We start from the raw sequence: 15,109 nt of genomic DNA on the forward strand, positions 1-15,109 counted from the left end.
AACTCCAACCAATCTGGACAGTGTGTGACTCGGGGGAGAAGAGGACACAGCATAACGGCCTTCCTTCCTCTCTCCAGGAAGGGCACCAAAGTTATCTAGGGCGAGTTCACTTTATACTTAAGATATAATCTCTTACAGGAAATTTAAAACAATAACTTGAGACGTGGCAGTTTTATCATCCAAGCTACTGGGCTAAGCTTCAAGCTACTAATCCCTTGAGGAAGAGCACAGCCAGGAGTCAGCTAAAACAAGCTTAAGAATGTATATAGTCGAAACTAACACACCATTGTAAAGCAATTATACCCCAATAAAGATGTTTAAAAAAAAAAAAAAAGGAATGTATATAGTCATTTTATTATAAATGGCTACTTCAGAACCATTTTATTTGACTTTGACTTTTTAAAGGCAAGATTAGCTATTACACATTTTGGACACACTTGGAAAATAACTTGTCAATCTAGCTTGTGAAAAAAGATGCCTCTGGAAATTCATCATATGGTGAGGGGGAAAAAAACCACTCACATTTTGCCTATCACTAAAAGCCAAGCAGAAAACTCCTGTTATCAAGGATAAGTGGAAAATTACTACTTATTATATGGTATTACACAGTTTACAGAAACTGCAAGTGCTCATTACAAACTGAATGTCACACTTATCATCAGAGAGGGCAGCCAGAGCACTGGCACAGGCATGCAACAAAACATGCTCAATTTGCTCAGCCTCCCTAGGACTGAGGTCATTGTTTCCAGTACAAAGGTAACAAAGAAGTGGATGGGCTGAGTGTGCAGGCTGCAATTCTGCCATCTCCAGGAAGATCTTCTGCTCAAAGGCACACTTGAACTTCCCTCTAGCAGGATGAAGGGAGAACGAGTGATCTTTACTTATCCACCAAGGCCAAGCTCACTCCCATCTAGGTAGTATGTGTTTCCAGATCTAGCATGCTGCTTGCTCCCGTAAACGTCACCCCTACTGATTCGCTCAGAGAAGATGTGGTCTAGCTAAGTATGTCAGAATCCACAAATGCCTCTATTTACATTTGGATCAAGGCCCCTCAGTTACTACTGGTCCTGAGCTGACTGGGAAAGCTTAGCTGATAAGCCCATGAGAGGAGGGAAGCACCCAGCACAGTGCCTGACCTAGAGCAGTGGCAGAAATATGTCTGCTAAGTTATGGATGGATCAATAACATGTTTTTGAGTTAACATGGGCCTGTGTCCCACGAATTGGGAGTTTTAGCAGGGCAACGATTCAATCTGAGTTGAATGATAATCTTACTTAAGGAAGCAACTTAAGGAAATATGCCCAAGAAAATCAGTTGTTCCATCCACAAATATGAATGGCTTAGAAGACTGTGCCCTGTCCTCCCTTCTCATCTCCTCAGGAAGTTATAAAGGTAATTAATATTAATGTAAGAATATGATATTAATGCAATGTGAAAGTATAAATTTGAAAACCAGACTAGAAATCCCAAATTGAATGAATTTGTAATTGTAGGTTGCAGCACATGCCATGTCTTACTAAAAACTTGATTACTAGACGTTACTGTGGCTCTCTGTCCTCGCAGCACAATACAGCCACATATCTGAGCATTTGAGGTCTTCAATTAATCTACCTGAAGCACCTATGAACAGGCAGAGGCTGTGATACAGGGGCTCACTGGTACTGTGAGAACATGAACTTTGGAATCATATCCTCTTGTTAGTTTAAACCTGGGATCTCAACATTAGATTAGTATAGGTTTGGATTTTTATTTTAATTAGGAAAAATGAATTGAAGAGTTTCAGAAATGTGAAACAAATAGCCAAGCTTCCATGAGCCCCTCCTTCCCCCACCCCCAGCACACCCTAGAGAAAAGACTACACATTTCAAAGCTCCAGCAGTCTGAATTTCTACTAAGCCTATGTATCCATTGCCAAATCCTACAGAGAATTTAGTAACTCCCTAGAGGATGAGGAAGGTAACAAGAACAATATAAACAAGTTACTTGTATCTGACACCAGCAGTACCAACATGTCTGCCCTCCTTTGCCTGAGCATCCCCCCCAAACATGAACTGGAGATGAGGAAGCAAGGGATATTATCCAGAGTTTTTCACCAGAGGAAAACCATGAACATTCTGGGACAAGTTTAATTGCAACTCTGCCTGGAGGTAGAAGGACGAACAAGGTGACAACTCACCACTCCTTCCTGGTCAAGACTGTGCAGCCACGTCACTAAGAGCACAAACATTCTTTTGCTCAGTTTAGGTTTTTTTACGTGGGCTCTGAACTGTTGCATAAATTTGGATACAGAGGTGAGAAGTGTATGAGCAGAAAGCACTCACTAGCTCCTTCCAAAACATCTGGTAAATGTGTGCAATTCCAGATGATCGCCACTCTAAAACCACACTTTAAAACTTTGTAAGAAATGTGTATTACTGACAACTCAGTACATAATTTACAACCACCATGGTGAAATTCACTTACATTCCATGTCAAGGGATCATGAAAAGAAAATGTCAACTGTGGGGAAAATATCCTTCATGGATCTTGGCTTAAAACAGAGGAAAAACACACATGCAAGTCTCTTTTGGTAGAAGGAAACGGTCTAATAAATGGCTTAATGAACAATGTAATGATTTTTTTAAAAGTAGGCAATAGGAAGAAAAAGGGAAGAAAAACAGAGGCTAATAACTCTAAACCTGGATAATGAAGACCTAGGTAATCTGGTTTAGAGACTGTACTTTTAAAATTAAGTTTTAAAGTATGAATTGTGATACAAGTGCTCATTACAAACATTAGATTAAACATTAATAAGCTGGTCAAATTAATACTGTGTGGAGAAAGTAGTAGTGATAGCAAGGTAGGAAACTATATGAAAATGTAAGTGGATTTCTTTGTAATCTATAGTCCTCATCATACCTTCTTGAAGATGAGTCTATTTCTGACTTGTATGTCTATCTGATTTTTAAATCTGAAGTTCATAGGTCCCTTTGGTCAGGAAATTACCAGTTTTCCCAGCTACCATGTAGGCCAGTAGTAGGTGGGTAGGCTCACATGCATTTTTCCAGAAAAATTTCCCTAACCCCATGCCACTTTCTGACCATGTCTATATTCTTACAGCCCTTATATGTCTGTTTTTTCCTATGGTCTTATAGGCCACGCAAAATTCTGGGAAAAGGGGACTCAGAATCAGGAGATCTGGACCCTTTCATTAGATGAGGACTTGGGAAAGGCAAGTGTAAACTGAGAGGCTTGTGTCAACTGAGAGGCTTGGACTATGATTTCCAAGGTACTTTGAGTCACAATATTTTATGATTATAGGATCCTGTTTTGTATTTTACATTCTGTGTGTGTGGGGTGGGGGTGTGGGGGGGTGTGTTGCGATGGCTCCCAAACATTCAGAAGTTGTATAGAGTCTGTAAGTTCCTTCAGAGGAGAAATGTCTTCCTGGTTCCTCACTATTTTCCTTTACAAGGTAGCCTCTACCTACTAGGGTCGCTCAACAAATATGACTCAATCAAAGTTGGTCGGGCTACGGACTTGATGACAGACCTATGAACTACTGTAGAGGCTATTCTGAGAAAATCTGGCCCTGTACTTCCGCGGGGGGTGGGGGGGATGCCATTGCACCTTGAAAAATGACTAGATTTTTAGAAAGCAAACTTACTCCCAGCCTAGCCCCTTATTTCCTCCCTTCTCTGAAACAGATCTAAGAAAAAGTGAATGTTATCAACTTAGATGTAAACAAGTTACAGTGGGCATTCAGCTAATGGAGCAGTTACTTGCATTCGGGAGAAAGATCAAGGAAGAACTCACAGAGCATTTCTAGCTGGGTCTTGAAGGGAACAGAGGATGGGTAGAGACATGAAGATCAGCCAGCGGAAATAAAGATAATTAGCTGATCTAAGACACTGACTTATTTGGCAATAGTAATTAGACCAGACTGAAAGTTTAAGTAGGATACCTGTAAAGACAGAATTAAAGAGATAAAGGTTAGAAAGTTTGGCAAGAGTCAGAGAGATATGGTAATTATATATTTGAAATCTGGGCATGAGGTCTAACAGTGGGACAGAATATTTGAAAACAAGAAGTTTGGGGAAAGCTGGTCATACAGAAATAGAAGATGACCCAGGCAAGGATCTGAGGCTTTTCTCAGGCACTGGAGGTGCCTGTACAGGGGAATAAGGAATCACAGCCAGACGAACCCAGCAACAGTGTTCCAGACACCGGAACAGCAACGGATGCAGAGTATAGATTGAGGGAAGTCCACTCGAGGCCACTATAATATTCTGGGAGAGAGGTATGAAAGTCTGAATTAAGATGGAGGCAACATAGGGAAGAGAATAAAGGAAGACATGGTGTAAACCAAAAGACATGGTACTTGACTGGCTGTGGAAGGCAAAGAAGAAAGAACCAAAGGGGTAAGAGATGCCCTGGAGAAGTTGTACTACCACCAACATGAGCAGGGACATCAAGAGAGGGGCTGCTTTATGGGGAAAATGATGATGAGCCTAGGTTTAGACAAACTGAGTTTGAGAAGCCATTCTAGAAGGCGCCAACATTAATAGAAAATATGAATGGAAAAGATCCCTGAAGCCAAGAAAATAAATCAGATAGCAAAGGAAGAGTGCCCTTTTAGCTCTAAAAATGAATTCTATGTGCATGCTGGTCACCTGAATTCACAGGAACACTTTCCCCCTCCTTTCTTTTTTTTAACCTAGGAAGAAAACACCAGCCTCTTAGCACTCTGGGATTCGGCTGAGTCAGCGTTAATCGTGGCATGATTACCACGACAGCACTTCTCATTCCAACCCAGGACAAACTGAGGCAGGTCATTCTAAGAAGATATGACTGACTTTCTACAAAACTACACTGACTTTCCTTCCTGCTGCGTTTGTTCACTGACCAACAAATAGGCTCTGCTTTCCTTTTTTGCAGATCACATGCTGACCATTCATTTTAATAAATGGATTTCTATGACAACTGTTATTCTGGTGTCTTTAGGTGCCCAGTTTGCTTGCCTACTCAGGGTTATGTGACTCTGACTAGAGGCCCGGGGAGGGGGACAGACTGCATTGTATTATTGGCAATGCCTATCTCAGGGAAGGGGTTAATCAAGGGTTGGTCATGGTAAGTGGGGGGGCGGGTGCCTCCCAAGCACCTCTCTGGACTCTCTGAAAGCCATCCTAAAACCACGGGAGGGATCCAGAGCTCCAGGATCCCAGAGTGAGACCTGTTCTGTGGAACAAACTCTAACCCTGCTGGGAGAGGCACACGGAGTGCCTTACCAAGTGGTTTAGAGTTCCACCTCAGAGATTAAGGCCAGTTTTTTTGTTTTTTGTTTTTTTTTTAACCTTTTACTCTGAAAATCCAGAGAAACAACTGAGACATATTAACCTTTCAAATTTGGGATTTTAAATCAAATCAATTTCCAAAGTAAAAGGGACACAGCTGGCAAACAGTTTTTAAAGCACTCAGCTCCTCCATAAAGAAAAACTTAACTCTCTCTGTGAGTGTTTAAAAATAAAAGTAATGGACTTTCAGCCAGTAACCAATCTCAAGTGATAAACTGTTACTGGGGGATCTAAGTCATTAACTTGAGGGGCAAGGATAGATGGTGGAGACCAGAGAAAACTAAACTCTGGCAATAACTGAAGCTGTGGAATAAGGCTATAAATGAATCAAGGATGACAGATCAATAATGGATTAATAACAGGACGCTGGGAAGACACATTTCTAGTCTACAAGGACTACATTATCAGGGCAACAAGCAACTTTTATTTTCGCCCACAAACTCTTCCTTGTTCTATGTGACAGCATCTGAGCTGGGATGGACAGAGGTCCTGATTGAGTCCTGTTGATGACAAGAGCTCCAGACAGGGGGACAAAAGAAACCAACACACATGCATGATTGGAGACAGAGTGGTAGCACTCATCCATTCATTCATTCAAACAATACAAGTGCTAGGTCCTTGCTAGGCGACCGTGGCTAAGAGTGAGTGAAACAGACCTGCTCTGATGGTGCTTACATTCTATAGGGGAAGAACAACAGTAATTTAATAACCTTGCTAAGCAAACTGCAGTGTCAGCTGCAAAGGAAAGAAGCTCGGTTCTCTGAGAGGGAATAGCAAACAAGGATCGCCACAGGTGGTCAGGGCAGACTTCCTGGGAAAGTGGACTTGAGCTGAGAACAAAAGGATAATAAGGGCTAACCAGACAAAGGGCAGGGGTGTGGGCTCCAGACAGAGGCCATGGCATGTGCAAAGGCTCTGTGGGAGGACAGAGTATGACATGTGGTGGGATGTGAGAGGAAGCTAGGCTGATGTGAACATGGGGAGCACAGGGAGGGTGATGCAGAATAAGTCTGGAGAGGCAGGAGGGGGGCAGGTTGTGTAGGCCCTCTAGGCCACGTGAAGAATCATGGTCTTTATCCAGAAAACAATGGGAAGCCAGTTAAGGGTTCTAAGCAGATATAGTACAAGCGTTGTGCTTGGAAAATGCCACTCTGGCTACAGTAAGTGAGGTAAACTTGAGGGAGGGTACAGAGAGAAGGTCGAGGGGTCAGTTAGCAGAGCAGAGGAGAGACAGATGATGCTAGCTGGACTAGGTGGTCTTGACTTATCTTTGTCATCTGGACTATAATATTAATATGAAAGCTATTTCCATAAAAAAGAAAAATCTGACTACGTACATTTTAAGTGTACTCACACAGCTCACTGAGAAAGTTTTATTGAGGCATGCCTCATTTTTTTTTTTTAATAATAGGCATGGAAAAATTATTATCCTCACAGAATAACATGGCTCCTGGGTTAAGCAAGGAAGATGGAAAAGAGCTCTCAGCTTTTCTCTCCTGATCACTGGCTATCCAAGGGGACTTCATTTCCTTCCAGAGCCATCACCTGTCAAATGTTCTGGGTGGGGAGAAGCCTCTCCACTGGTGGTCCACAGAACCTGCCTATAGCTCTAAACTTACAACTCAGTTCACACACTTAGCAGCAAAATCTACTTTCCATGTGGCTTCCAACACAGGGGTAAACTTTTCCTTAAAAAGTTTCTGCAATACAAAAGGTAAATCCCTTCTCTAGACATGCAAGGATAAGTGACTGACTCCCTTTTGATGTTTTTTATTCCAAAATATTCATCTACTCCGGCTACTTCATAACCCCACAAACAAAAGTATGATTAACAAGTGTTTCCAAGTCTGGTCTAACAGATAGATGCCTTCCACAAGGCAGGCTCTGATACTTCATCATTAACACAGGGGTCTGCCTAGTACCAGACTTTATCCTCTGTGTTTTATCTGAATTGTTTTTTTTTTTTTCATTTTTTTTGCCATTCCTCTTACAGATACATGTTTCTCTACCACTCAAGCTCTAAAACTCTTGACAAAATTAACACCAATGTTTGCCCTTTAAAAATAAACACACAGGAAAGAACATGACTAGCTTTTTTCATTGCTGTCAAATGCTGTGTAGAGAAATGGAATTAAGTATGAAAAGAGAAAAATAAAATCTCCATCGAACATTTTAAAAGTGACAATTACATAACCAGAGCCCATTAACTGGCTCACGCTTCAAGAAGGAGCAGCAAGCACACCCCTCCAACTGCTCAGGGAAGGGGATCTGAGGAGGGCAGCCCACCCATTACCACAGCAGACTCACAAAAAATGGTAATATTTCAATACAGGACCTATGCAACAGCCAAGATCTGCAATCCCATCCTGGAAACTAAAACTTGACACTAAACAGGAACTTCTTCTCATCAGCGGTCTCAACGGTGAAGTTATTTTCTCCATTAAATCCCACTTTCTTTCTGTTGCATCACATTAGTGACCCCAAGCCCTCTACACACAACCCCAGGTCACATGATTAGCAGTGAACTCCTGGAACCAACCCAAGATTTTCGTTTTGTTAAGTGCCAACCTAAGAAACAAAGCTGGTGGAAAGGAAGCTTTTTCAACTTTACCACTAACAATGGCAAAGAAGATGCAGCAAGGTAAATAAACAGTCTAGGTTTAAATGTCCCATTTTTCAATCTTGCTACACTTTGGCAGAGTTTACTGAGGCTGTGACTCTCCACCTTTAATTTATCCCGTTGTCCTCAACCACTGCAGCACTTAGAGAAAGAAACATGACTTCTCATTCTAAGATTCCTAGTGAATAAATAGAAACAGACCCCAGAACAGAATGTTGCCCCTCCCCAGGACTAAATGACAGAACATTCAGCAAAGGGGACACACTGCTTTTCAGATAGGAATACTGTCAGGCTGAAGTACAGGGAGCAGATGAGCTTTCCCAGGTGACATAGAGACTGTCAAAGTGCTTCTCAGGGAAGGCCCAGGGGAGAAACTTTCTAAAGTTAGGATGCTATAGAAATTGCCTGATCCAAGGTAGTGTTCCACGGTCTCAAGTAGGCCGGGCCCCTCTGAGTGGGGAAACCCAAGTGGAAATGGTCTTCTGAAGTCCTGGGGAAAGACGAAAGGAAGAAGTACTCTTGGAGAACTGGGCTCTGTGAGGCCCACGGGGAGAAGCGTAAGGAAAATGTGGCTCAGGTATCCTTTTCAGGGAAGCACTTGTGCTTAGGGTAAGTGACTTCAAGGTTCTGAAAAGCTACTAGGATATTGCTATGTACAGCACTTATTTAATTTCTTTAATTTATTGCTGACAGTAAATAAACCATGCCACTCTGCCAGCATATGCTACTCAAATGATGTCAAGGACAAGTCTCTACATTTATGGCAGCAGCTAGAAAAAAAAAATCTTTTTCAAATAAAGTTTTCCTTTTGATTTTAAAAGAAGTACATGTAAATTGGTCAAAAATGTAGGAAACTAGAAATAATTTCCCTAATCCCAATCAATATACAAAGTCAACCATTATTAACATTTTGGCATATTTCCTTCTGGCTTCCTTCTTCCATTGTTTTTTTTTCCTACTTGTGATTATTAATTCTATAATTTTGTATCTTGTTTAAAAAATCTTGTATAAGTGTTTTCTTAAGTTAGTAAAAACTCTGTTTCTTTTGTTTTTTTGGTTTTTCTTGGCCATGCCACATGGCTTATGGGATTTTAGTTCCCTAACCAGGGATCGAACCCGGGCCCTTGGCAGTGAGAGCTCGGAGTCCTAACCACTGGACTGCCAGTGAATTCCCTAAAAACTCTTTACAACATCATTTTAATGACCACTTAGGCTAGGGAAGAAAACTTACTCAAAAGGAAATCTGATTAGTATATCTGGCAGGCAGATGGACAGTCTGTGAGAAAATCAGCCTAAAATCTAGAGACACTAGGCAGATCCAGATTAGAACCACAGAAATCTCAAGTGGAAAAAGAAAATCTTCAGCATTACCCGATTTTTTATATCTTATTTTTTATATTTACCAAAATGTTTGCCAAGAGGGCACAGTCTTGGACAGATGATGGCCTACATCACTAACATTTTGGCAGACAGAAATTATTAGTCAATGGAACCAAGACAAAGTGAAGAAACAGTTAAAAAATGAACATGTAGGAGGTCAATATGTAAGGAGCACATGCTGGCAGGAACCAAGACAGCTGCATAACACAGGAGAAACACAGCCAGGCACAAGGAAGGAAAGGGAAAGGACGTGGGGTCACTGGGGAGTATCAACAGCCCATGCAGTAGAGCTTCTGGGACTGCAAGTTCAAGATGGCCAACATTATAGGCACATTTACCTTGCTCCCTTCCTGGAAACCAGTGAGGTGACATCAAAGAAGTACAAAGGAGATACCTTCATAATAGTGTTGCAAACTCAAAAGAAGGCTATTAGCAAATCAAGATTTTGTTGAATTTCTAGAAAATGGTAGGTGGATGAAACATTCATAAATCTGAGGGAAACTGGGCAGATTTCCATATAATAGCAAACTGAGCAGAATGGAAGGAAAACGACCCACATCCAGCCATACCAGTGTGAAATTTAAGACCTCCAAGAATGAAGAGAAGATCCTAAAGGCTTCTATAGGGAAAAATAAATTACTACAAAGAATAAGAATCGGATTATATCACATTTCTCATCAGCAACATTAGATGATAGATGGCAATAAATCCAAGCTTTCAAAATTGTGAAGGAACTGAACTCTATATCCAGTTAAACTATGATTCAGGTATGCAAGTATTCTGAAAATTTGCCTTCCACATACCCTTTCTGAAGAAATTACCTATAGATTTACTCTGTGCAATGCTCATAAGGGATCTTCTTAACTAAGACCCAATCAAGTCATATTTGGCTTCAAATTCACCCAGGAGAGAGAAGAGAAAAGACTGTGCCACCAGGGTAGCAGCAGGCATTCCTCCTCAGGGGGAGTCCTTGTAGCAGTCCTGCTGGCATGCAAGTGACACAGCTCAGGTGAGTGCACAGACTTACTCTGGGCAGGTGTGGGCCTCTCTGGTCTAGAAGCCTTATATTTCAAATTGAAAATAATATCTCTTGTAATAGTTCCATAAACACAGATCCCAGAACTTTCATGAGGGACATGTCTAGTCACAAGTCATCACACTCAGGAAACCCAAAGCTATGACTTCCAACGAGATATTAAAAGTCCTCCCAGCCAGATGCAACTGACCAATCAGGGGTGATTTTTATCATAAGCAATGTTGCCTAATAACCCAGCTGACATTCCACTTCGATCAGATTTTCAGGGGAAGAGATCTAGAAAGGTAACTGGGCCAAAGGACAATATCTCCTGCAAAGGAAAAAGGGTTTTATTACCCCTTTACCCACATTCTACAAAAAGATCACAGCTGTAGAGTAGGCCTAGGAAGCAGTCTGTTCAAAAATTAACCAATGATGGGATGTAAACTGCTGCAGCCACAGTGGAAAACAGTATGGAGTTTTCTCAAAAAACTAAAGATAGAACTACCATATGACACAGCAATTCCACTCCTGGGTATATATCCGAAAAAAACCAAAGCCACTAATTTGAAATGATACATGCACCCCAATGGTCATAGCAGCATTATTTATAATTACCAAGATATGGAAGCAACCTAAGTGTCCATCAACAGAAGAATGGATAAAGAAGCTGTGATACACACACACACACACACACACACACACACACACACACACACACACAATGGAGTACTACTCAGCCATAAAAAGGATGAAATCTTGCCATTTGCAACAACATGGATGGACTTGGAGGATATTATGCTAAGTGAAATAAGTCAGACAGAGAAAGACAAATACCGTAAGGTATCACTTATATGTGGAATCTAAAAAATACAACAAACTAGTGAAAGAAAAAAAACAGACTCAAAGATACAGAGAAGAGGGACTTCCCTGATGGTGCAGTGGTTAAGAATCCTCCTACCAGTACAGGGGACACGGGTTTGATCCCTGGTCTGGGAAGATCCCACATGCTGCGGAGCAACTAAGCCCGTGCGCCCCAACTACTGAGCCTGCGCTCTAGAGCCTGCAAGCCACAACTACTGAGCCCACATGCCGCAGTTACTGAAGCCTGCATGCCTAGAGCCCGTGTTCCGCCACAAGAGAAGCCACCACAATGAGAAGCCCGTGCACTGCAATGAAGAGTAGTCCCCGCTTGCCGCAACTACAGAAAGCCTGCGCACAGCAACAAAGACCCAACGCAGCCAAAAATAAATAATTTATTTTCTAAAAAAAGTGAAATAAGGTTAAAAGGTACAGGAATAGATTATGTGAAAAGAGAGAACAGAAAGTAATTTTATAAAATCAGCTGATACATTTGTGAAAACATACATAAACCTTGAGGGCATTATGCTAAGTGAAGTAACTCAGACACAGAAAGACAAATATTGTATGATCTCACTCACTTATATGTGAAATCTAAACAAACAAACTCATAGAAACAGAAAAGACTGATGGTTGCCAGGCACTGGGGGGCAGGGGGGCGGGGTGAGGGAAATGGGAGAAGGTGGTTAAAAGGTACAAGCTTCCTATTATAAGATAAATATGTTCTGGGGATATAATGTACAGCATGGTGACTATAGTTAACAGTACATTGTATATTTCAAAGTTACTAAGAGAGTAGATCTTAAAAGTTCTCCCCATAAGAAATAAAATTATAACTAGGTGAGGTGCTGGATGGTAAACTTGCTGTGGTGATCATTTCACAATATATACATATACCAAGTCATTGTGTTGCACAGTCTAACCTTATACAATGTTATATATCAATTACATCTCAATAAGCTGGGAAAAACCCCTGATCAGTCAATATAAAAACAGGATTATGTATGATAGAAAATGAGCCTTTATCCTGAAAGCTTCAACTGTAGCAGGCCAAAAAAGGAAACTATCCTAACCCAGGAGCAGGAATTTATAGGAAGACATTGGAGAATTTCACTCCCTAGGTCTTTTTCAGAGGACAGCAAAAATCTGTCCTCTGATTTCTTGACTAGGTAGAATGCTATCAAGAGGCAGGGCTATTGATTTCTAATGGTCCTATAGAATTTCATTTATAACATGACTTGCATACTTTACTTCACTAAAAAACAGGCTACAGGGCTTCCCTGGTAGTGCAGTGGTTGAGAGTCCGCCTGCCGACGCAGGGGACGCAGGTTCGTGCCCCGGTCCGGGAAGATCCCACATGCCACAGAGCAGCTGGGCCCATGAGCCATGGCCGCTGGGCCTGCGCGTCCGGAGCCTGTGCTCCGCAACGGGAGAGGCCACAACAGTGAGAGGCCCACGTAATGCAAAAAACAAACAAACAAAAAAAAAACAGGCTACAATACTTGAAGCTAACAGGATCCTCTCTTGAGGACTGCTCTGGAGTACATTAGTTCAAAAGGAAAGGCTTTCTTCTTTTATCATCTACATATCTTCCGTAAGATGTTACAGGAAAGCCCGAACGAACTTGTTGGCCAACCAATACAACTTCTAAGAACTAACTCAAAAATGGGAGGCACAATAGATTCAGGTTATGTCTATAAACATTAAATCATAACCTTTGGCTCCATTGATTCCTAGAGGATTAACAGGCACTCGCCTTCTTGCTACTACTCTTGTTCTTCTAATATATTATTTATTAATTTGTAAAACACTTACTGCTATAGTATCTAAGTGCTAACATACAAGGTTAAAAACACTTATATTATTGAAACCCACCAACTAATGGAAACAAAAAATTAAAAAGAGAAAAAAAAAGATGCTGATGACTTAATGCAAGGTTACTGGGAGAGGATCTAATGAGTGAATGGGTTTTTGAATCAAGAAAAACCCATTTAAATAACTATAAAATCATTATATGTACCTTGTCAGTAGTTAGTCAACCAGTTCTTGTTGAAAACCCAATTGCATAACACCTTCAACAGGGGGACATAAAAGAGATGAGGAAGCCAATTTATAACTCATAAAATGACAGAAGAGATGGGTGATGGTAATCAGTGAGATGTGTAAAAGATGAGGAAGAGAGGGTCTGGTTTGTGAGCTGTATGCCCAATAGGCAATGGCTCTGGAAAGATAAATGGGTGGTTGTTCATGGGCCCTGAAGGCCTTCCTAGTGTATAAAAAGGGTTCTGGGAGCTTGGAAATAAGAGAATCACTTCATTTCCCAGTTTTCATCATCCACCTTGGTTTAGCAATGCTTTGGGTTCTAGGAGGTAATGCGGTACCAGAGAAAGAGCCCTTCATTCTCTCTTTTATAAAATGAGGACAATATCCCACACAAGAAGGTGTTTTGTATTCAGGACAGAATAAGATAAAATACATGCAGGTAAAGGAATACCAGTTACTAGATAATTGTTAGTTTTCTTCTGGTATGGTAGAGATGGCCACAAGATCTGCGATCCACTGAGAAGTGGCTGCCCAGCCAGGAGCTGACTACGTTTCCTAGTTCTACTAGCATCTAGTGTGACAACTGACTAGTTCTCCCCAGTGGAATGCAAGTGGAAGTGATGTTTACTATACCCAGGCCAAGGCTGTTCAGATCCAGGTTTACCTTCTCTCTGCTCTTTCCCCATCTATCAGTTAGATGCAAATGATGCTGATGAGGCCCTAGATGATGGCAGAACCACAAGAAGGAAGACACCTGGGTTCCTCAATCATCTGTGAAGAGCCACTTGACAACCAGGAATACTTATGATTGAGAAGTACACTACTGTGTTAAGCCACTGACATACTGAAGCCACTATTTGTTACAGCAGCAAATGTTACCCTAACCAATACAAACATGCTATAAAATTACTATAATAATAATGGTGAGGATGTCAGACATTGCATCAAACAAGCCATCATTAACGCTATTATGAAATCTTGAAAGGATGTTCAACATCATTAGCCATCAGGAAAATGCAAATCAAAACCACTATGAGATGCTACTTCACTCCCACTAGGATGGCTATGAACAAAAAGATAGACAATAACAAGTACTGGCAAGAATGTGGATAAATTGAAACCTTGTTACACTGCTGGTAGGAATGCAAAATGGTACAGCTGTTGTGGACAAGTTTGGCAGTTCCTCAAAAACTTAAATATAGAGTTACTATAAGACCCAACAATTCCACTCATAGGTATATATACAAGAGAACTGAAAACATATGTTCCCACAAAAACTTGTACAGGAACGTTCATAGCAGCAATACTCATACTAGCCAAAAAGTAGAAACAATTCAAATGTTCATCAGCTGATAAATGGATAAACAAAATGTGCTATATATATTCCTATATTATGGAATACTACTCAGTCATAAAAAGGAAATGAAGTACTGATACATGCTATAACATGAATGAACCCTGAAAACATTATACTAAGTGAAAGGAGGCTGGAGCAAAAGATCATATACTATATGATTCCATTTATATGAAACGTCCAGAATACTTAAATCCACAGTGACAGAAAGCAGATTACTGGGTGCTGGGGCTGTGGGCTCTGGAGGGAAATGGGGAGACTGCTAATGGGCAGGAGGTTTCTTTTTGGGGTGGTGAAAATGTTTTGGAACAGTAGATAGTCATGATGATGGCACAACTCTGAACATACTAAAACCCACTAAATTGTACAGTTTAAAAGGGTGAATTCTATGGTATGGGAATCATATCTCAATTAAAATAAAAAAGAGAAATCTTAGCTATTTGCTTTATCTTGCCTCCCACAGCATCTGGCTCTACACAAAAAGGCACTGAGCTCTTTTCAGG

General features: G+C 41.0%; 1 protein-coding gene across 2 annotated transcripts in view; it reads right to left on the minus strand.

The window, feature by feature from the left end:
• The window catches only part of BTBD9 (BTB domain containing 9), a 405,791-nt gene that overhangs the window by 58,444 nt on the left and 332,238 nt on the right, over positions 1-15,109 (minus strand). The window lies entirely within an intron of this gene.

This window comes from Phocoena phocoena, chromosome 10 (genome assembly GCF_963924675.1).
Source record: "Phocoena phocoena chromosome 10, mPhoPho1.1, whole genome shotgun sequence".
Lineage (NCBI taxonomy): Eukaryota > Metazoa > Chordata > Mammalia > Artiodactyla > Phocoenidae > Phocoena > Phocoena phocoena.